The sequence below is a fragment of the Bemisia tabaci genome, chromosome 5 (assembly GCF_918797505.1).
Source record: "Bemisia tabaci chromosome 5, PGI_BMITA_v3".
Classification (NCBI taxonomy): domain Eukaryota; kingdom Metazoa; phylum Arthropoda; class Insecta; order Hemiptera; family Aleyrodidae; genus Bemisia; species Bemisia tabaci.
In genome coordinates, this window is record NC_092797.1 from 2809739 (window position 1) to 2833972 (window position 24234).

At 39.9% G+C, this 24234-nt stretch overlaps 1 protein-coding gene across 1 annotated transcript in view; it reads right to left on the reverse strand.

Annotated features, from left to right (window-relative positions):
* The window catches only part of LOC109037332 (uncharacterized), a 91314-nt gene that overhangs the window by 34691 nt on the left and 32389 nt on the right, over positions 1 to 24234 (reverse strand). The window lies entirely within an intron of this gene.

The window sequence follows — 24234 nt, forward strand, 5'->3', positions numbered from 1 at the left end:
TCGTTTATGTTAAAAGGACCAACGGTACATGGAAACCCTTTGCACATTGTTCCTTTTAACAGAAATACATTCATTTATGGAAGAAAGCAGGCGGTTTGGATGCAGGCAATTTTCCAAAGCTGGCTTCATGAGATGAAACTTGTTTCTTGCTGTTCTCTAGGTGAGAATTACGATCAGAAGTCACGATCCCAAGATGTAGTGCGGGTGTAATTTGAAGTTTTGTCTCTTGGAATGGTTTCTCCGCAAATCCATTCAAGAACTCGACCTGCACGTCTCTTTTAAACGCCACGAAAACTGGTATGCGGAGAGAAAACGATTGAGTGGTTTCATTCACGTACGTGGAATCTAGGAGATCACATGTAAATGAGTCATTTTCAGCCTCTAATTTTCATTCATAATTCACCTGTCTCTTATTCGCTACGCGCTAGGAAAGAACGCCGCATAAACCATCAGGCATCGCCAAATTTCCAACAATGAAATTCGAAGTTTCAAGGAAACTTTTGGAAATTTTCCCTCCAATTTTTCAGAGAATTTCGTTCGCAATCTGATGTAAAATATGTGAACATTTCAAGGAAAGATATTTATAACTCTTCAGGATTGATGTTTTCTTCGAGGAAATTTGGCGAATCCTGGAGGCTCATGTGACGCTTTTCCTTAGCACGGCAGAAAAGTTTACCTCATTTTACAAGAATCAATCGCGTAAATATGAAACGCGCATGTTCCAGCGCTTGCAACGATTTTCATATCATTAATATGACAGCTGTGATATACTAACATATTTTCATGTAGGCATGTCAGGTTTCGTCTCCTTTTTTCTCTCATTCGGACACCGTAATGTTCGAAGAAATTTTGTGGACGAGAAAATAACTAAATAATACTTCTGCGATCGAAGTTTTACCATCCACCCTAAAATTCCCATTATTTGTCAAATACTTTGGTTATCTGAATCGAGGCTGGATGTATTAAGAATCAAAAATTTCGGTTGCCTAAAGCGAAAATGTTGGTGTTTGATTTACGAACCGGAGTTTGGTCCCTAGAATCAAATTATTTTGAGATGCATTCATAGCTCGCGGATACTTCCGCAACTCGCGGTTAGTGAAACCGTCCATAATCTCTAACCGCGGTTGGCAAGGTACCTCACTGCCGCGCTAAGGAAGAACGCCGTATGAACACTCGAGAGTTGCCAAATTTCCCCGAATAAAACATGTATATTTGAGGAAAGTTATGCATATTTTTTTTAAAAATTTTCAGATATTTTAGATTAAATCGTGAACAAAATTGAGCGAAAAATGTGAGGGGAAAATATTTACAATTTTCTCAGTAAATTTGAATTTTCTTGAAGGAAATATGGCAACGTCTGATGGCTCATACGGCGTTCTTCCTTAGTACGGCAGCTTCGTATTGCCCGCCTGTAACATACATGCCCCATATCTCGTGGGTTTCATTGACTGGATACTGTCCGCCGGAGACCGCGAGACGACACATAACCTCAAAGTTGGCCGATGGACAAAAACTTTCTGCAGGAAACCTAGCCTGGCTGCTCTAGAGTGTTTATAGTAGTATCGGTTACCAGTACCATAACCACGTTCCCGATTGAACGATCGTTTCATTTGACGCTGGCCGGAGCAGCGATTGACAACTAGATTTCTAGCACGTGCCGAGCGGGTAGCCAGGTGAGGTACTGGAACTTGTCCTACCGCACTCTGTGCGTAGCGCTAGTAGCAGCGTTGTCAAATTTACCGCGTAAAAAGTGAACAGGATACGAGACAGAGCCAGATTGTCATATGTCGGCGAATCTGCCATGTTATCGAAGGGGACAGTGTGCCACCGTTGAAGAAAAAGCGTCGTTCCCCGGACGAAGGAACGTAACTCCATTCCAAGGTTGTAAAATTGACTTAAAAAATTCGCTTTTTTACAAGAATGAGCTTGTGCAAAACTTGACCAAATTTTTCTGATTTTTAAATGAGATCAGCCGAAAAATCAGTAGAATTTTTAGTATGAAATGCCCAAGCTTCTCCTCGTTTCTCTGTCAGAAAGTTGTGCTGTTTTGAGTCGTGCCACATGGTGCGGTTTAACGCTGAATTCACGAGAAGTTTGCGGTTTGGGCTAACCAGAGAGAAGACAGCTCCATATCCGAAAACGCGATCACATGCTGTGAATTTAGCGACCGGCCTTTCCGTATTTTTCGCGGAGGTTGTGTATTTCTGCAATAGGGAGCATCCCTCTTCTGGAAGTAAAGCCACGGTTCCCTAAATAGCGCGCGACTCGAAGTTGAAGCGATGCACTATGGACACAGTCAATAGAAGAAGTCGGACAAAATCTGGCAACTTTGAAAGCTTATGTTATCGAAAATATGACGCAAGAAAGTTTAAGCGTGGCTTTATTGGTTGTTTCATGAATTTTCCTCTTAGAAACACCCCTTGAAACAGAATTTGTAACGACAGCACCATCAACATATGAAATTTCAGCCAAAACTTTCATGTCCGACCTCTTCTATTAGCTTGTTCTACTGTGCGACGTGCAAAATCTGCTTGGAAGATTTTCGCGACCGGGTGAAATGCTTTTAAAAGCACATATCGCTAAAGACGTCGGCGATGTGAATCGTTTTTTCAGGAGAATTTTTAACTTGTTCATCTATTAAAATTTGCGCAAAGTTTCCTGCACAGAGAATATGGTACACGTCAGGGGCGAATTTTCGTAAAGACTAATCGCGGAGAAACGCCCCGTGAAGATAAAGCCTCAGTTCCGATTTCATAGTATTAGTTTATTGAACAGCTCCTTTTCTTAGGAAGGCGAAAATTTTCCAGGGAAAGCCCCTCGAATCCCTCTTCCGCCCCTATATCCGCCGCGTGATTACCATAAACCTCCCTTAATCACATTGTCACCCATATGGGAGCTCCTAAGGGAAGGAGCTGTTCGAGGAGCGACTATGAATTCGGCCCTTAAAAGTGATGCGTCCTACTGTGCAAATGGAGATGTTGCATGTGTGAGGAATTCGCGATTTGACTATTGGTTCTCATGTATAAGTTCGCGAGAAACACGATGGTGCCACTGGTTCTCTCTGAAATCAACTCCCAAGCTCAAAAAAGCTCTCAAAGTTGAGGCAAAATGGAGGGGATATCCCACAAGTCCACCTCTACATCAAGACAAACTCTCCACGCAAAGATAGGGAGCAAATATATTGACAGGGCTGCCACTTTATTTGGGGAATCTAAAACTAAAAAAATGGGAACCCTGCTAATGTATTTGCTCCCTATCTTTGCATGGACAGTTTGTCTTGATGTAGAGGTGGACTCTCAGGATAGCGTGGGATATCCCCTCAATTTTGCCTCAACTTTGAGAGCTTTTTTGAGCTTGGGAGTTGATTTCAAGGAAAACCAGTGGCACTGTCGTGTTTCTCGCGAACTTTTACATGAGATTCGATGGTCAAATCGCAAATTCCTCACACATGCAACATCTCCATTCGCCGCGTGGCCAGGTTCGCATCGCGTGCTGTTCGTAGAAGCGCGGCTTAAAATCGCACGAGTGGTCCAGCGCAGTGGTCGGCCGCAGCGTCGCGCTCGATTAGCTAAATGTATGCAGGATTGAGTGGACATGAACATGTGCATCGCTTTTTGAAAGCTTGTAATAGTCATTTCACCGCACTCGCCGCAAGTATTCAAATCCTCGCTCCTCCGACGTAACACCGTTTCTCAATTAGCACATGAGCCCTGTTTTACATACAAATCACGGCTCCCCGTGGCCCATGTGGGACAAGATATACGCCCTTACGTCAGAGTAGCGATGAAATGAGCGACGGGCCTCTTTAAGCCGCGGCCACTCTTGTCGCGCGTCAAATAAATCGTAAAGTGAGCTGTAATAAAATACTCCCGTGCTAAGGAAATACGCCGTATGAGCATTCGAGAGTTGCCAAATTTCCTCTCATAAAATGTTAATTTTTGTGAAAAAATACTAATCTTTTTGCTTGATATTTTCAGGAACTTCAGGAGAAATTGCGAACAAAATTATACGAAGAATTGAAAGAAAAATATTCATAAATTCACCAGGAAATTCGTGTTTTATTCAATGAAATTTGGCAACGCCGAAGGCTCATACGGCGTTCTCCCTCAGCACGGCAGAATAAGTCAAGTGCACTTACTAATAAAGTAAAGAAAGTCAAGCGTTATGAAAGAGGGACAGTGAAGGGGTCGTAATTGTGATGACAGTATAAAACAGCGATTACTAATTCTTTTATTCCGGTGACGTCGTCACTGGACCTGTATGATTTTCTTTTTCGTTGCCATGGCGTTAAAAAATGATTTCTTAGGAAAAATTTGACCCCTAGGAATGCAAAAAGTTTTGACCGCGCGAACGTGCAGGTAACGTGTAACGTTCACGTTAACAGTAACGTGTGAAAATGGAAGGATCGCAAAAATGGTGGTTTTAAATGGGAGCAGCCAACATCGAGCTTTGTTTAGCAAAACCGTCGGAAAAATTGCGTATTTTCTAGCAAAATTACAGCAATTAATGTGTAGGAAGCAGTATGGAAGTAATTTTTTTTTTAAATTCTGAGGAAAAAGTGGTTTTTTATTTTAGGGAGAAAAAGATTCTGAATCACAGAATTGATTCTGAATTCACATCCAAATCCAGATTCTGAATTTACATCCAAGATGTTCATTAAAGCGGAGGAGCTGTTTTTTGTATTACTTATTTCATGTAAAATTTACTTTTAATCCTTAAGAGACTTATATTCATTTGAAGAAATTTGAACGTCATAAAAAGTTTCACATTTCCCGTAGCTTTTATTCTTATTCTTAGATGCATTTAGTTGCCACTTAATGAGAATGAAATGGGAACAGGAGATTAGCAGCGTGGTTATTTTTCATTCAAGACAATGAGGAATATGATTTGCTTCACGGCTTCACGAGCTGTTTCAATCCTGAGATTTCGCACTGTTTGGAGAAGTCAGCGAGGCAAAAAATCCCTGTCTCTTTTCTTCCTTACAACATGACAGAGGCGTAAATAATCCCAACGCGGATCTTACGGCCAACTCTACTTTTGCGGTCGCCGCTGTATCGACACAAACGCACAGTGGGGGAGAGTTGCGAACCTTAGAATTCAAAACTCGGGCATCAAAAGTCTAAAGTTCAACAGATTTTACATAACTGACAATTTTTACATACAATTCTCCATATTTTCAGTAAAATTTGTCATTTCTTGATTTTATTTTTTCTTCTTATTGATAGTCTTACGAGCATCTTACCCGACAGTATAAGAATTAATACAACACAAACTTCCTCCTGCATAATATATTCTTTCTTGGCAGGGTAGTGTGGGGTCTGGATTATACAGGGTATTCTTAAATTAAACGCAAATATTTTCCGAATCCTTTATTGGGATCAAAGTAAAACTTTTCTTTTCTATTCCCCAAAAATCTCCCCTTAAAACTTCAAGATCCCCAAATATCCTTTAAAATATGATCTCGATGTTTTTAGGTCAAAAATATGTTCAGAGTTCAAAATAACCTCTAGATGCCAACTTTCATGCATTTTCATTGCGCATTTTCATTTTGCACTGTCATCACAATAAAGAAAAAACTGTTTTTTGGGCCAAACTTTGAGGGGCCGCGGCACTGAAGAGGGGTGGGTCGGGGAAAAACTATATTACATATAAATAATATTCTCTTGGATCCATAGAGTCCAGACTCCTCTAAAATTTGACAAGAAAAAATATTCTTGATTTAATCAGCGTTTTGCTTGGATCAAAAGGAAATCTACTCAAATTATGAGGCTATTGGCTCTTGATTCAACCAAAAATCCGATTGAATCAAGAGTATTTGCTCTGTAATTTTTTAAAGATATTGGAGTCCGGATCGAAGAGACTTTTCTACCGGTGCATGACAAAAAATTCTCATTTTGATCCAGAAAAACGATTCTGAAATTACGTTTAGTTTTAAGACATCTTGTATATGTATCGTCCCTGGTTCCAATCAGTGGTTTTCCTATTTAATAACGTCGTTTTTACAGACGCATTCCCTTCGATGAAAAAAGAAAAGAAAATCATCCACTGCGGGATGCTCAATGATGGATTGAGCAATTTTCTATCTTTTTTCTATCAGTGTGCGGATGATCAAACGCAAAAAGGGCCACGGATGGTAAATCAGCAATCAATAGAAACCGAAGCCGGCCGGGGAGGGACTATCAAGTTGCAACTACCTAGGAGGCTCCTGATCCTTCGTCGTTCTTTTGACGTAAAGACATTTGTCTATTTCCACATGAGCCCTGGAAAACATAGAGTTATACGGAAACCAAGGCTCACGCGAAAATAGACATACGTCTCTACGCCAGGGGAGCGACGAAGTGAAAGAGTTGCCGTCCGATAGCAATCAGGCATAATGATAGCAATAGAGCCGCTCCAATACTGCCGTGCTGCGGAAGTCAGCAGTATGTCCACTCGAACTTGAACCTCGATTAGCACGTGTCCTTACGCGCTACATGGTGCACTCCCAGACGGAGTTACTGTTGTCTTCCGTAGGACGGCGGAATAATGGGGGCGGGAGCCGGCCTGGTATCTGTATCGGCCGCGGCTGATAATCGGATGAAGTCGCGCATGCGCATAGCGTCCGGATTCCGAGCGCGAATTCCTCGGGGAAGTCAGCGCGGTCCGGAAGAACCATTTCTCTCGAGATGGTTCCTGAAACGAACGGTCGGAAAATTGCAGGCTGGTTATTGATTGTATTTATTGATAGGAAACGGGAGGACTCAATAATTTCAGAACTTTATTTCGGAATGTGGTTACGCGGCAGATCGGTTTCACATCTCCTATACCTCTGTAGCGTCTGTCAACGTCGTTGACACGACTTCTTATTGGCTTATCAGACGGTCGCAGAACCCTGCTGGAATACAGAATGTGTTAATAGTGTACGAAGTTATGAGGAGCGTGGTCCAACTTCGGAATGCACAATGGCAGGGTTCCCGCGGCCAATTATTGAAATTAATAGACAAAGCTATAGACATAGAAGACAAAAAGGATATGGAGGGATCCTATTGGTGGAAGTGGGTGATTGCAATGGACAAAGGAGATAGGTGATGGACTAACTAACGGCTTGCCACGGGAGACCCTATAGTTAGTCCGTCATTTTCTCCCTTAGTTTATAGGAACCACACATTTCAACAAATTCGATCGCTCCATACTCCCTATGTCTTCGTCGTCTATCGCTTTTTCTATAAATTCCAATATTCAGCCCGCTGCCAGTTGCCTTGGCCTCTTGAGGGTGCCTTGCCAGTCATCCCGGCCGGATCTTACTTACCTACTTACGAGAATAACACGATAAAAAACGTGGCCCGAACTGAACATATTGAGCATTCCAAAAGGTCGACGACTGAACAGGTATTATCGAAAAATGGATTTAGGGATCAAATTGCCAATTTTTTCCGGATACATAGAAAGCCAAAAATCGACGTCTCTATCAAAAACCGATTTCACAGCGTAGTTGTGCTTAAAATATCAATGAATTTTAGAGAATCAGCGGCTTTATTGAAACTACGTCAGCCTGACAAGACAAAACGTGGTCCTATCTTAACCATGAAAAGTATCGCATGTCGATGTGTTATCGGGGTGCTTTAAACTTTCAACAATCGGCCCGCAGGAGCGTGTTGAGCGTTGAGAATGGAGTTGGGGAGAAGCAGCAGCTTGAAAAATCGAAAGACGGATTTACAGATTAACATGATGCCGAAACTAATGAAGAAACCTTGATACGGAAGGTGCCAAAATTTCAAATATGCTCATTAAGAATCGACTCGTTTCAACTCTCGGCGGATCATGATATCAAATCATCCATCTAATCTTTCCACAGGTCGAGAGTCGCCGGTTTAATCATACGAGGCATCTTGTAATGTGGCGTCTTTGATAACATTCCAATCAAGTCTCGAGAACAGCATGACATGGTGGTGAGCTGGTGGAAAGCTAAAAAGATGAGCTCAAGAATTCTTGCACTTCAGAACAGGTCCCCGTCGTACGAATCGCGTAACCACTTTGTCACGCCGGGGATCTCCTGAGATCAGCAGCGTGTCGTGCTTTGCTGCGATGAATCGGTTGATCTGTCATTTAAAGCTATGAAGAAGAATCGATTATTTGAGGATAATCGCAATGAATACCTTCAAATCGTTTTTTTTACCATAGCTGCAAATAGGAACATATCGATACCCAATGATCAACGCTTCTGAGGATGGATTAATGCATCAAGCTATGGAAGGATCGATTTGTCAGAAAATGCTACATCATTGATACTCGATTTTTTCATAGCTGCAGATGGAAATCGATACTGTTATCACGCTCGTCACTAATTGAAATGTTCACGAGACAACACTCATCGCTGGTGAGTGTTTTTATTTAAAGAGTATTTGTCACAGTAGGCCTTAGAGCTCTTTTTACACAATTATTGAAATTGACAGACAAGAGATAATAAATTTTAACTTTATAACGATAAAGTATTTTGGTTTCACGAAGCATCAAATGACTGGGCTCACATCTGAACTTTAAAATTAAAACGTCATTCGCGCGCACCAGCGAGAAATGTATCTCCAGTTAAGAGACCTAAACGCTCGATAGAAAAGAGATGTGTATTTGTATTAAGGTAGGCTCGCACCTACCTCGTGAAAATTTTCTGAGAGGACTTTTTCTTCCGTATTCTGCACTTTTTGCAGTGACAAATCATTGTGATCCCTTGCAAGAATCTACGTCCAAAAATATACAGCTGAATTCAACGTGAGAGTTGTGGTGCGCAAAAATTGTCCTATTTATGATACTATTTTAAGAACTTCCTTAAACTTCCCTTGATAACAATGTAAAGCAAAAGAGGCCTCCTCAGGAAATGAGCTGTTCGAGGAACATCTAAATAAATACGACCCTTACTCTTGTGAAATAGGGTTACCAGCGGTCTGGAAAACCGAGGAAATCAAGGAATTTGAGGAAAAAGTTAGGCAATCGCTGACACATCTTTTAAACACTAAAGCATGCTCATATTCCAATACTGTTTACTCTCTCCAGTAATTTTTAAGGCATGTCATGTTTCAACCGGCTGCAGAATGTCTTGCCCCATTATATAATTTCTAGGCAAGGAAATTTTTTCAACGTTAGATAAAGTGACCACAACATAGAAAAAGAGATGGAATTTGTGAAAATTTTGTTCCGAGGCCAGGAAAAGTTAGAGAATCAGAAAATTTGGAGTCTGGGAAAAACAGAATAGTAAGAAAAAAGTAAGGTAATAGTCAGGGAATTTAGAAATGAAGAAATTATGAGAGCCCTGATTTCATTTAGCTGATGAGTCCATATTGAGTTTTCCTGGGCTTCTGGGCTCTTTGGCGACGGGTTAGACATCAGACGACGGCAACAGGGCGGTTTGAAAATGTGACTCGGCGTCCCGTGGTTCTCTCCCGTCAAGTTTTTATGACTCATCAGAGTTCCTTTTTTCCGCGGAACCGGTGCGCGCGCGCGCTCCTAGTCGCTGCCGTGCGCCAGAATGGCAGCTAACTACTGGCTTACACCGACATTACCAGCAATCCTTTATTTTACTTAATAAATAGTGTCTAGCCACGCAGCTCCCTCCCCCCCTGCCCAGTCCCTCTCCCATCCGCTGCCTCGTTGAGCCGCGAGATTGGACTCCGCTTGGAGTGTTATCCTTGGCACGTTTGGTGCCCTCCGCAATGGCCCCGATGGCCCCATCAAAGTTTTTCTTCCTAAGGATAGAAGGTGGATTGAACATGAGTTTAGCGAAAGTACTACTTCGTGGCAATAAATAGTCAGAGACAGTCGTTCCTTGAGCAGTTCTTTTCTTTGGAAGGCCTCATGTGGTTTATTTTGTGATTAAGGGAGGCTTAACCGGGGTTGCGATTTTTTATGAAAAATAAAATCTTGAAATTTCATGTGAAATATTGCATGAATTTTTAGAAAAATATGAAAAAGATTGTAAAATATGTTCAAAATTAAATGAAAGGTGACTGGTTTCTGCTTTTCCGTGCTTTATAGTACGTGTTGCAAACCCAGCCCCTGAAAATATTTTTTCACAACTTTGTGAAATCTCATGAAATATTTCTCGGAAATTTTCGATAATTCATATTTTTCATTTTATCTGTGCAACCCTATAGGCTTAACCCTTGACGTCCTGAATTTTTAGTCTTTCGAAATTCTTGAAATTGTCTAGTTTTTAAGTGATTGAAACTTTCTAAGAGTAGAATAATGAGAATAAATTAGGTGAAGCTTCAGGTCATTCTGGATTCTGCCGTACCGTATCTGTTGTTATCACAATGTTGAGGGTCATATGGACTAGATTTAGTAATGGAGAACTACAATTTCTAGCTTATCCGTGAAACACTCGTGAGCAGAGGGAAACTAATGGTACGTGCATTTTCTCCTAAAATGAACCAGAAATTGTAGTTTCTAATTGCAAAATGCAGTCCAAATAATATAAGATCCCATGAAAATTGGAGATAAGAAAGGTGTCATATAGGTCAAGGAAGCCCTAAAAATATCATCATAAAAAGTACCACTTTTGCAAACCTTCAATTTAATCCAATAAATGCTCTGAAAACGGATCCTTATTGTGAGGCATCATGAAGGCTTAGAACTTTTCCTGAATATCCGTTGATGTATAAAATAACACAATTTCGAGACAGAGTTGTTTTCAAGACATTAGTTGTCACGTATAACGATAAAACGCAGAAGGAAATGAGGCGCTCCTCTTACGCAAGGGCGTGTCTCGATTTCGCAGGAGTCCTATATAAAGCATGGATTTATATGTAGATCAGAGCTCATGTTGAGATTGATATGCACCTTTACGCTAGGGGAGCGACAAATTGACTACATTTTTTAATCCAACTTTTTTAATAATAACTAAACCGACAAACTTGGGATTTCTTTTGATAAAATGTGAATTTTGCAAGAAACTTGTAAACATTTTATTCATATCAGGGACTTATTTAATGATAATTTAGTCCAGTGAGTATTGTGTCTTCGAATTCCAAGAGAAAATATTTACAACTTTTCTCAAAATCAAACATTTTACTCGAGGAAATTGGACAACATTTGAATGTTTAGTGTACGATGTTTTTCCTTAGGAGGGGAGAATGGAAATAATTAAAAGGCGGCCTTAACGGAGCCGCAGTCCGCAGTTGAACACTGCCTTGCTAAGGAAGAACGTCGTATGAACATTCGAGAGTTGTCACATTTTCCTTGATAGAACATGTATTTTTGACAACATTTAGGTATATTTTTCCTCGAAATTTTCAGATATTTTAGATTAAATTGCGTACAAAATTGTCTGAAAATTTCGGAAAATAATAAACGCAATTTTCCCAGCAATTTCGGTTTTTATCGTAGGAAACGTGGCAACGCCTGAAGGCTCATACGGCGTTCTTCCTTAGCACGGCAGAATAGTTGGAGCCGCCGTCTACGATAAGGAATAAACAAACATACTCCGGTCGTCACGACCGGCGGTGGCATGCGCATGCGCCATGAATTATCGAACATCGAAATGTTCTCATTAGAAGCTATGATGAAGAATCGATTACATCGCTCTCGTTATAATCGATCCTTTCCCTCAGGTTCAGCCGTAGACCGATCGATTCATCGCAAAGTCACTGGCCTGAGGCCGGGACCCGTGCTTTCCATACGGGTAAGTCCGAGAAACGCGGAACCGAACGCATTCTAAACGAACCATTCAACATCCACCATGCTGCGCCTGAGCTGGCACTTGGATGCTAATGTTTATCGTTAGAAGTGGAGCTAGAAATTTGGTAATACTGCATTTCGTCCATTTAATTCCGTGTCGAATAATCGATTTTTGACGGAGCACCTTGCCTCTTTGAGAATCGATATATTTTCATTGGTTTAGGTGGAGAGAAAACAATATTTTTGCTGGATCCGGGTCGATTCTCTGAGGAGGCCTGCCTGATAAGTCTATTTATTAGACCTGGATGAAGTGATTTATTTGATGGGTCTCCTTGAATGGACCACAAGAAAGGGTAAGAAATTTCACCTTAAAGCACATATTTATTCATCAAAAATTTATCCAAAACTCATTAAACCTATCGGGAACTTTCAAAATTGGATGTGTATATAAATTAAAAGGAACGATGTATATTCATTCTGACTTGGGCCCTAAGATCCATAAGAGTACGTGTAAGCTCGGGCTCATGACACAATGGTTTTATAGTTCTTTTTGATTTAAATGCACCAAATTAAATCATAAACCATCATTTTCTAACTTGTAAGATGAATATGGAAAGTTTCAGTGCCTCAATCGTTTCCCGGTCGTAAACTTTCAATGAGGAGGCATATATTGTGGTTCTCAACTTCGCACAGGGATCCATTCAAGCACCGAAGGTGCAATGAAAATGCTTCTAAAGCGCTGAGTTAAGTCTCCGAAAGAAAATATCAAAGATATTCATAACAATGGCATGAGGCGCATTCAATCAGTAGTATGGGTCGGTGGCGCAAAGTAGTATTGTTAACAACGCCGGGATGCGACTATACATGCTCAATGGATGTCCGCATTGCATACCCAAATCTATGAAGGCGTTTTGACAGAGGCTTCATCCATCCAATGGTAATTTGGATCAGAGACAGAACGTGATATTGTTATAACTTTTGAATGCAACTATACACGCTCAATGGATGTCCATATTGCATACATAAAACTATGAAGGTGTTTTGATAGTTTTTGGTCGTCGAATTGAAACTATACATAATAATTATAACCCTTAGACCAAACCTGTTGATCCAAGAGACGTCAAAACCATGGTTTATCAGCACCTCCAAATTTTTAGATAAAACGCACATTTTAATGAGATTGCTCCAGGTTGCTTTTTAATTTTAAATGTCCATTAGGAGGATTCAAGAGAGCTGCGAGATTTCTCTTGCGAGCCGGGATCCCATTAGTTGGAGAATTCACAGCTCCGCAGAAAGATTTATTCAGTGCTTCATTTTTTTTACGAGGTTGGGCAATAAACCGTATTTTACAAAGCGTTCTCACCCTCACTTGTTTACTCAATCGTTATCTCACAGTTAGAGTGTGATGTAGCTTATTTGGAGCAGCCCGAAATCAAGCCTGATTGAGCCTTGCGGGGAGGACTCTCTCGTTGGTCATATCAAAATTCGCATCCACCGACGTCTCAATGCTGCTTCAATTTTAATCAACTTCAGTCCCGTGGGAATTTGGTAGTATTTATATCAGGTATATTGAAATTCGGACCGTAAATTTTCTAGATCCCACCCGTGCAGATCCGGGACATGACAAGCATTCTTTCGCACGATGGGTTTTTTTCATGTGCGTGTCGCGGAGTGGAGTTTTGTCAGCTCGATTTTGTGGGTCAGCAAAAGATAATGAGATATATTCAAATTTTGATTCTCTGCATTATACATCAACATATGCTGAAGGAAATATGAAATGATGAAAACCATATTAGTTGCGTTTTATTGAGGATTTAGTCAGTTGTCCAAACACTTCACATAATACCGGGGAAAACAGTCAATTTTTTGTATTATAGCCCCTTACCGGACTGATTGTTGAAATTTTTTGACAAAGCTATGGACAAAGAAGAATAAGAGAAAATTGAGCGATCCTGTTGATGGAAGTGGGTGGTTGCAATGGACAAAGAAGGTAGAAGTAATACATGAACAAACGGCAACTGACAAGCGACCCTACGGTTGATGCACCATTCCCCTCTTAGTCTATGAGAATTGCCCGTTTCGGTACACGGACTTTATGTCCACTTTTTTACGTTCACAGACTTTTCGTCCACAATTTTTACGTCCACAGTTCTAAGGCCCACACTATTGTTAAGTCCATTACTTAAACGTCCACTAAGTTAAGTCCACAACTGTTAAGTCCACTAAAATCAAATTCGAGCGTTATATTTTAGTCCGTGTGTAAAGTTATATTGACAATATCGAAATGAGAAAATTAAGAGAGAATGAGGTGTTGTTATCGTAACTCATATTTTAAATGAAATGTTAATTTCCTCTTCTGATTCATCTTTTCAAATTGTCTTTGGTAAATACTTGGTTTCATTTCTATCCTTGAAATTTCCGATATAAAATATGCCTTAAATGTCCATTCTTTTTTTTTAATGAAATTGATTACTTCATTTTAAAAACATTTACATTTTTAAAACGTGGTAAATATTTGTAAAATCTTTTCCAAGCAATGGCATCGATATGAATCTCAATGAGCCGTAGTTGCGATGAAAGAAACTGTACAAAAATTAATAAAAGAGGAAAAAAACTAAGAAAGCACGCAATTTTTTGTGTTTAACTTTTTTGAACATCGACCTCCTTAAGTCAAATACGTCCAATTTTGAGCGTTTGGTTGCGCTTACACCACGCTGTAGCACAGTAAAAGCCCAAAACATAAAAGAATAAACATTGAATGCTTTGGAAATCATTAAATTTGACACGGAACCACTATTATATTTACAAAAAACACATTATATTTTCCAGTAGTACATATTTCTTTTTCATCAGTTTAAAAGAGAATAATCAATGCAGAGAGTGCAAACATTTCAAAATCATGAGTTGAAAAACGCTGACTCCGCGAGTTTAAATATTAGAGCCTAACACAGAGCGGAGCGGCGTGTTAGCAGCGCAGAACGCGCACTGGCGCCTACAAACCTAACGGGATACTTGACGCATTGCGCAACGCGTGAAGTATCCCGTTAGGTTTGTAGGCGCCAGTGCGCGTTCTGCGCTGATTGCCTGCCGCGCCGCAACGCTTTAAGCAACTATTTCGCGTCAGAGGCGTTGCACAGTATCCTACAAGATTGAAGGCGCACGAAATAACTAGTCAAAGAGGACTTTCAATTTTGACTGCATCTGTTACTGACAATGAACTTACTGAAAAATGTTTAATTTGGCATTGGAGCGTTTCCTAGGCTCCTGCTTTGGTTTTTATCTTATCATATCCGTACACTGTACACATGAACATATGTTTTTATCTGCTCTTAGAGTCTGTTCTCTTTCATGACTTGATTCATAAATGAAATGTTTTTTTAAGAATGAAGGTAGTAGTAGTATGCATTTACTTCTGAGGTGGTTTCTGTCATTTAAATGAGAAGAAAAAAATGTGGACATAACAACATAACATGTCCACAATTTGGACAATTTTGGACATATTCATGGTTGGACATTAAATCATGTGGACTTAATAAAGACTGGACTTAACGTTTAGTTGACATAAATAGCGGTAAACATTTATTTAATGGACGAAAGGTAGGTGGACATAAAGTCCTGGAAGCCCCGTTTCAACCAATGGGATCGCTCCAAACTCCATATGTATCTTTGTCTGTTGCTTTGTCTACCAATTTTAATAATCGGCCCCCAGTTATGCTAAACCAACTTTGGCCTTCATAATAATCATTTTAAATTTTTACAAATAAGTCAAAATAATATATGCCCCTTATGACTCACTTCAAAATATAGAATTCTGAAGGTCAAGTTTCAAGCGTGCACTGTACGTAAAATACGAAAGGATGAGGATGAGGATACGAATGAGAGAGACGAGCCTCCTTGGGCCGGAACTTCTTTTCGGTATGTCATATCTCCAGTCGCGCGTCATCAAATAAAAATACCCGCACGCACCGAATGCCTCGTGCAAAATCGCGTAACTGCAGTAGAGACTTTACCTGGATCCGCGATTTTTGCCTCGGACGGCGGCAAGCAAGCACAGTCAATTGCATCCTTGCGAAACTGTACGAAATAACAATCGCCGATTTCTATCTGCGCGACATAAAATCCGTGCTTTATTTCACAGTTTTACTGCGATGCCCACCCGTTGAGAGTCCTTTGAAGGCGCATTCGGACGAGATGAATGCAGCAACGTTTCAAAAATTAGCGGGCTCCTGAAATGTATGTCGCAAATTTTTGTGACAGTTATGCGCGTGCTTTCAAAATTGGTCCTTTTAACGACTTTATCTGGGTTTCTTTCTCTCCCTCTCTGACGTTTTGGATTCCTTGCGTGACGTTCGAAGTCGCTTGCGGCTGATTTTGGAGTTAGTCAAACTGGCGAGAGAAAACACTTTGCTAAACTGTGTCATTTACACATTTTCAAACTTCTCCACAAAAAAAAAAAAAAAAAAAAAAAAAAAAAAAGATTAAAAAGCCTGAAATATGAAACATACGTGTACCATACTGAACTATAAGGTGGGACCCAATCATGATATTCAGTATGCAAGCTCTTCGTTTTAGTATGTGTTATGATGGAACAATTTTCTCAAAGTGCTGAATTTTCCCATGACCATGTATGAGAAGTACCAAACCGTGTGCACACACCAGAATAGGTAGAAAATGTTTGGAAATTCCAACCATCACTATTTGCAAATGATCAAATGGTTTTGAATATTTGATTCCTACTACAATAATTTAGTGTTGGTGAGGCGGAAATTTTTAGTTTACTTATTATTATAAAACTAGAGGGAACACCACTTGTCTTTACGCGGCTCAAACCCCTAAGAGTGCTTCGCACCCTTTAAGGCCCGTTAAGCGAGCCTCCGTCAGTCTATCTAAATAGAGTGGGCTCATGAAAGGACTTCTTTCCCATCAAAAGTCCCAAAAATCATGAGAACCGATCTAATAGATCTTTAAAATGAATTGTGACAAAAATATGAGAATTTGCATTGTTTAAATGGGAGAATCTGCAGCTCTATCACATCATAAAAACCTGGGCCATATTTCAAAAATTTGAATAGAGCGAGCTCAGCTCAGGACTATCATTTATCGATAGCCACAAGACTCATGGAAATTAGCGAACTTAACGGAATTAAGGTAGAGCAAACCGTGACAAAAAATAAAAATCCAGGAGATCAATGAGCGCGTACAGTGATGGTTTAACTCCAATTTCTCAATGGGCCTGTTGCAAACTTTTGCTAGAGCAAAACTAAGAGTTCCTACAGATAATGCCTCAAAAATCACGATGAGCGCATCGGCAAAGTCTGAAATGCACTCATAACTTCACAATCTGCGTAAGAAATTTGCGGTTTTTTGAGCTTCCCGCTTCGAAAACGATACTACGGTACAGGTGAACATTTTGTTAGAGGAGTCGTTCCATTGGCGACAATACTCATCATGGCCGACGCCAGTCCGCCAAAACACGTGTGATGGGACGAGATAACACTTGAACAGGATTAAACCATATAACAATCGGCGTGTTTACGTTCATATTTTCCTCGCCCGCCTTAATTGACCTTGAACTCTCCTCGAATTACGCGAGGAACTGCGCAAGCGTCGGCCATGATGAATATTGCCGACGATGGAGCGACTCCTCTAACAAAATGTTCACCTGTGCAGTAGTATCGTTTTTGAAGCGGGAAGCTCAAAATAACGCAAATTTCTTACGCAGATTGTGAAGTTATGAGTGCATTTCAGACTTTGCCGATGCGCTCATCGTGATTTTTGAGGCATTATCTATAGGAAACAACTCTTCATTCTGCTCTAGCAAAAGTTTGCAACAGGCCCATTGTGAGTTCATTTTGGACAATTTCAACATGTTCAACAGGCATTGAATGAAATTTCGGTGATAGTGAGTACAAGAAGTTACTTTAATTAAACTGCATTTTGCACTTTGGTACTATAAATTCTGGCTCTTCTGGAAAAACACTTTTGTGCATAGGGAAACTAATGGCACAGACATTGTTTTTAAACCGGGCTAGAATTTATAGTTCCAAATTGAAAAATGTAGTCCAATTCGCACCCTGTTCAGTGTCCCTTCGTCTGACAGATGGGCTTGAACTAAGAGAAACATCCAACGCCTAAAAAGATAATGAGTTTTTAGAAACTTCGCAGTAGTGAAGAGCACAGATCGATAACGAATTAATTTATGCACGGCAATGAACGTAAACACACTTGATCGTTAATCTCAGACTATTACTTACTTATCCGCCAGTAATGTATTCCTCCGGTGGAGCGATCGTTTAAGCTTTAAGCCCCGCGACTCAATGCTCAATGATAATAATTAATTAGCGAATGCTAAACGAGTCCGCCCCGCTACGTCCTTTCGCCGACGTAAGGGCTTAACCCCTCTGCGAGGTGAACCTCCTCGTCCGTATGACAGCGTGGTATCCAGGGTTCACGTGGAAATGGAGTTGAGTTTTTTTGACATAGGCGCGACGGGTTGACTCTTGAGTCCGACTGTCCGAAGCCCATCGTCCGTCTGGAAATGGCTCACGGCGAAATTTGTTGAATTTCTCCGCCTTACTTGAACGCCTTTCTACCGTTTGCAAGAGAGCAACTTTTACGCTGTTGGCTTTGCCGCGATGGTCAAAAACCGCGAACCGAGGGGGTTTTCGGTGGGACTTACACTGTTCTCGCCCGGCGGGGTAGGGCTTCTGTGCTTTGTTTTGAACAGGAATCGGCTCTCACGATTTGGGCGCCAAATAAAGCAGCGTTACGTGGCCACCCTGCAGCCTTCCGCAAATGATGTGGATGGACCGTCCGGTTTTCCGTTTTCGTCGCAAAAAAGGCGGACGAAGATTGCCTAACTGATGTGTGTACTTTTCGCACCGCGCGGGAAGTTTCTAACGCGCTGTTTTCAACACGGTTGGGCGCAACGTTTGCCAAATTGACCTCAAAATCTGGGATATATGTAGTAAATGTAATGTCATTAATGGACTAAATGTAACAGAAACGCACCAAGTGGCATGAACATAGCCTTAGCCAGGGAGTCCTGCCTTCAGTCTCCAGAATTAAAAATGATATCATCTGCCGCTTTGGAATTCTGGATTTTGGTAAAAATTGCGTGAAGGGTAGGTCTCTGTCGCAGTGGCCCTTATAAAGATGTCTAACCGTCAAATTTAAAGAGTAAATTGGCATTTTCCCATTTTTTCCCGCAGACCCTAGTAAAAATTGGCGATAAGAGCTGCGTTTCAAAATACCATAGGAATTCTTATAGCCGGCTGATGAAGGCTACAGAAAACCACATAAGATAAAAAATTATGCAGCCGGGCTGTAGTTCCTATCGCCGTGCTTTACACTTTATCACCTGGCTGTTGCTTTTTCGCCATCGATTATAAAAGGCTATAAGAAATTGTGTAGAAACTCGTGTGCTTTGGAAATCATTAAGTTTGATACGGAACCACCTAAATATTTACAAAACACACATTATATTTTCCTTTAATACATATTTCTTTTCATCAATTAAAATGAGAATAATACATACAGGATGTGCAAACATTTCAAAATCATGAGTTGAATAACGCTGACTCCGTCAGATTAAATATTAGAGCCTAGCACAAAGCGGAGCGGCGACGCACTGGCGCCTACAAACCTAACAGGGATACTTCACGCATTGCGCAACGCGTGAAGTATCCCTGTTAGGTTTGTAGGCGCCAATGCGCGTTTCGCGCTGGCTGCCCGCCTGCCGCGCCGCAGCGTGCCACGGCGCTTGAAGCAACTATTTCACACCAGAGGTATTGCACAGTATCATACGAAACTAAAGGCGCTCTAATATATTAGTAATGGCAGGCATCCATCAAAAGTACGGAGCTTTCCTTGCAAAATAAATCAAGATACTACGGCCCAAAAAGAGAGCAGTATTCCAAAAACTCACTAAATCCTAGCATCCGTAATTAGTAACGCTTAGCATACACTTTATCGCCTGGCTGTTGCTTAATCGCCATCGGCTATAAAAGGCTATAAGGAATTGTACAGCCGACTACAGAAGCTATTGGAAATCTTACAGTCGGCTGTAGGTCTATAGTATTTTGGAACACAGATTCTACTGCCAATTTTTACCAGGAGAACGTGACATTTACGGAAGATTCACTGTGTTGTATTCACTAAATAGTGAAATTGGACTAGATTTTGCAATCAGGAACTACAATAATATAATATCTAACCCATCCGTAGTTCTGTATGAACACATTCGTGCATAGGAAGGCCATGGTACATACATTGTTTCTAAACTGAACCAGCCATTGTAGTTCCTAAAGGAAAAATTTATCCAATTGATTTTCAGTAATGTAATTCTCTTGTAGAAAGAAATGGTAACTTTGAGACACGGGAGGCTCAAAATGTGTCCAAATTGAGTTTAAAATACCAAAATTTTCAAAGGGAGGCCCCCTTTTGAACTGGCAGGAATTTCATACCCCCCAGACTCCCCCGTGATAAGGGGGAAAGAACCCTCAGCAAAACAACATAGTTGCGCCTATGTTTATTCGGATCCTGATTAAAGTTTATAGATAAAACGATTCGAATGGGGTCACACTAATTTCCAACACCAGGACAACTTCTCAAGAGTCTCCCATTAATTTCTTTCTTTTTCTGGCTGGATTGGGGGAAGGTACTGCTGTCAGATATTTTTTACACTGTTTTGCTAAGTCGCATCGAATCTTCTTCGAGAGAATACACCTGAAGATGTAAATTAGTAATAATCGAACGTGCTTATTTGCACCTGACCTTTTCTTAATACAGACGTCGAAACAGAAGGAGAGAAAAAACATCCTGTCACCGATGTGTGATACCCAACCAATGATCAATTTCCTTCCTCGAAGTGAGACTTAATCCCTCACGAATGGGAGCGATATTAGCAATTCAACTCTTAACCTTTAGTTTCTTACAAAAGAACCCGTTATTAGAAACAAAAATCATGGGCGAAGAATCGAAAATGTAACAGAATCACGCTCTAGAATCTGTAATTTCTCTTTCTCTTGACAAGGAAAAAACGGCTGAACCAGTTTGATTCGGAAACTTACTCTTATTAATTACGCATCCAAAACATTCCGCGACAAGTTTTTAAAAATGAGAGCCTAATGACGAAAAAGAGGAGCAGGAGGAACCGCTGCGTTGCAGCAACTTAAAAGTTAAAAACACAACTACTTTTCCAGTTTACAATAATTTTAAATGAAATTTAAGAAGACGGTTAAACTTATTGACTACTTTTTGATTCTTGTAGCCTTAGGTATTCTCCACAGAAGTTTCATTGTCCTACCGTTTAATTTTTGCGTAAAGCTAGTGATAATTGGGCCGGGATTGACATATTTTATTTTTTTTTAGGCATTTTTCGCTCATGCTTTTCCACACACAAATGCTGATAGCTCCATAATTAAATTTACAAACACTAAACTGTTATGCACCAAAATACTCAGGAGAATATGTAAAATTAGACAAAAATACAAGAGAGAAATGCTCGAAAATTCAATTTTCGAACCACAATCTCACCTTAATGAATTTACATTTTTAGCTTTTCATGTCGGACTTTTGATTTCCTTAACCTTTTCTCTCAAATAAAAACGAACAATGTTGAATTTATGAACAAAAGGCTTATTTTGATGGTAAACCCCCGTGCATACAAAAAAGGCAGAAAAATAAAACTAAAATAAATGGTGAGATTTTTAAATTTTCACACGTTAGTTAGAGACATGCTCTTAAAAATTCTTAATTTCCCTCTATTCAATAGCTAAGCCGGTTCTAAATCCTCGTACTATCTTACGTGAATCAATGCGTTAAGTAACGTGACCAAGTCAGGTGCAGCCCACAGTTCCCCAGCAATACTTTTGAGAGGACACACACCTTGCAAATAAACGCAACGACGTGTCACGCTGAGTCGTGCAAAAGGCCATAAAGCAAAGAGCCGTGAACGGTCAGTCCAGAAAACGGCACTGTTCAGGAAGTCCCTCAATTTCATGACTGTTCGTACTCGAGTGACGCAATGGGTAATGCTGATGGCTCGGCGCTCCCGTATCGATGACTGAAGTGCAAAACCACGTATCTCGCTTTGCGACGTTGCAGACTTCCTGCAGTATCTCATTTTTCAACCTAGAGAATTAGTCAACTTAATTTATCGAAAACGTCTTTGATTTTCTTTATTTGTAGCAAAATATTCTGAATTCTTCAATTCGGCTGACTGTATCGAATGAGATTCGTCGTTGAAGACCATAAGACTAGACAGATCAGTATTTCGACGCATTTCGTCATTTTTCTAAAAAAAAAAGGACGTAACTACATTTCAATGTTGCCAAATCTTCCTCACAAATTGCATTTATACCAGGATAATCTTGGGCTTTTTAATCTGAAAATTCCACCGATTTCCCCTCTGATCTCATGCAAAAATCAGAAGAAATTTTGATAAAAAGTGCACAGATAACTTTTGTAAAAATTTGAATTGTTTCATTCAAATTTGCAACCTTAGAATGTACTTAAGTTTCTTTGTCCGAGAAACGACGATTTATGCTAGTATACCAATTTTGGGAGAAAATAGGCAGATTTTTCATGAAGACCTCAGCAGTTACCTACAGCAGCCAAACTTCTCATATTTACTGTGAGCATTTAAATCAAAAGGAACTGCATCCATTCTGACAGTAGCCCTAAAATGCATGAGAGTGCATGACAGGGTTCATGGCACAAGGGATATAGTTTCTTTTGATTTAAATAATCCAAATTTCCAAAATAGAGCCGTCGCCAACCATTTACATTCAAATGAAAGCCGGCTGGATATGCTGGCAGCTATTAGACGGGTAAATCTACAGAAATGTGAAAGGCGTTGTGTACTTAAAGATTTTCGTTGAAAAAATAAAGTATGATAGAAAACTAGGCAACGTGCACTGCAGTTAAGCTGATTCCGCTTTAATCCGTTCAATTATACCTAGCTATCATTCCTAGTTCCATCACAGCATTTACAAAGAAGTTCGACACCGGTGTCACTTTAACAGCTGGTTACGTCAGCTCTAGTTTGAATAGGGTAACTAGGCTAGGTGAACCCTGGCAGGAACACTAGTGACGTTTAATTGCTTGGAGCCAGGACGGTTAAAACGAGCTGGAGAATGATTAGACTTTTAAGAACGCGGAATCGAATTTATTACGCAATGATCGTCTCCTCATGGATAAGTGTTTTACTTACGATTCGCAGCTAGGAATAATTTCTTTCAAAATATGTGTACAAGTACGTCTTGCAGTTGTTAGACCGGGTGCGAGTTGAAAAATACCGGTGATGACTGATGAGTTACGATATACCAGTCTTATGTGGAATGCTTATTAATTTAAAATATTTACATTTGAGCATCTATGATGTGCGAGAAGTGGATGAAAAATTATACATCTGAGCTCATAACTTGAGATTTAAAAACATCGTCAAAATTCAAAAGACATTTTAAGAAAAATGTCTTTCGCATCCGAACGATCTACAGCTTCTTTGAATTATCACTGTACTACAGCAGGACTACGCCCCCTGACCGCTTCCCGGTCCAACTACCAGAAGCGCTTCGCACCTATGGCGATATATGTTATTCTTTACTTTCATGATTGAATAGGGTTACATGATTTTATATTGACATAAAAGTATAAGTTATTTTTAATACATTGTATTTATTTGAAATGAATATGGACGGCGTTTGGACTTTAAAAAGTTTATTTTACGGCTGAAGTTGAACGCTGCTTATTTGGGTGGTTTCACGATAACTGGAATAGTATTGTCACCGTAACAGACAACACATTTTTCGGTCATACTTTTAGTAGAAATGATAATCACCTGAATTTTTTCGCATTAATCTTCGAAGGGTTACGTAATATAACGCTTTTCAACGATTCATCGCTCTACTTTTCAATTTTAATATATAAATGGCCGAAAACGTGCTGTCTGTTACGCTGACTTTTTACCGCGTAACAGACAGCACGATTTCGGAATATACATGATACTAGTTGAGAAGTAGATCAATAAATCATTAGAAAGCGATATAATACGTAACCCTTTGAAGATTAATGCGAAACAATTCGAGTGATTATCATTACTACTGAAAATATGACCGAAAAATGTGTTGTCTGTTACGGCGACTAAACTATTCCAGTTATCGTGAAACCACCCATTTACGATTGCAACGTTGCATATTTTCCTTCTTTTTTCATAAAGAGGACCATCTGTAGATATTTTTTTAAATTTGTGTAAACTTTCTTCACTCACCCAAAGATATTCATTGAAAATTTCAAGCAGATTCTTTTGAAAGAATTCTTTCGAAAAAATGAAGCATGATTGAAGATTTTGGAACGTTACAGAGGAGATCCGCTTTGTTTCATTTTGACTTAATTTTCCAATCAGGATCGACATTTTTGACTCCCTTTTGAAAACACTTCAGCATCAGTAAACTAATTTTACACATGTTGTTCCTAAACTGAGCCAAAAATTTCAATACCTAAATTCAAAATGTAATCCATCTAGCCATAAGATCATATACATATCGCAGTTTTGATTTTTTTTATCTGTTTATGTATTTCAATGGA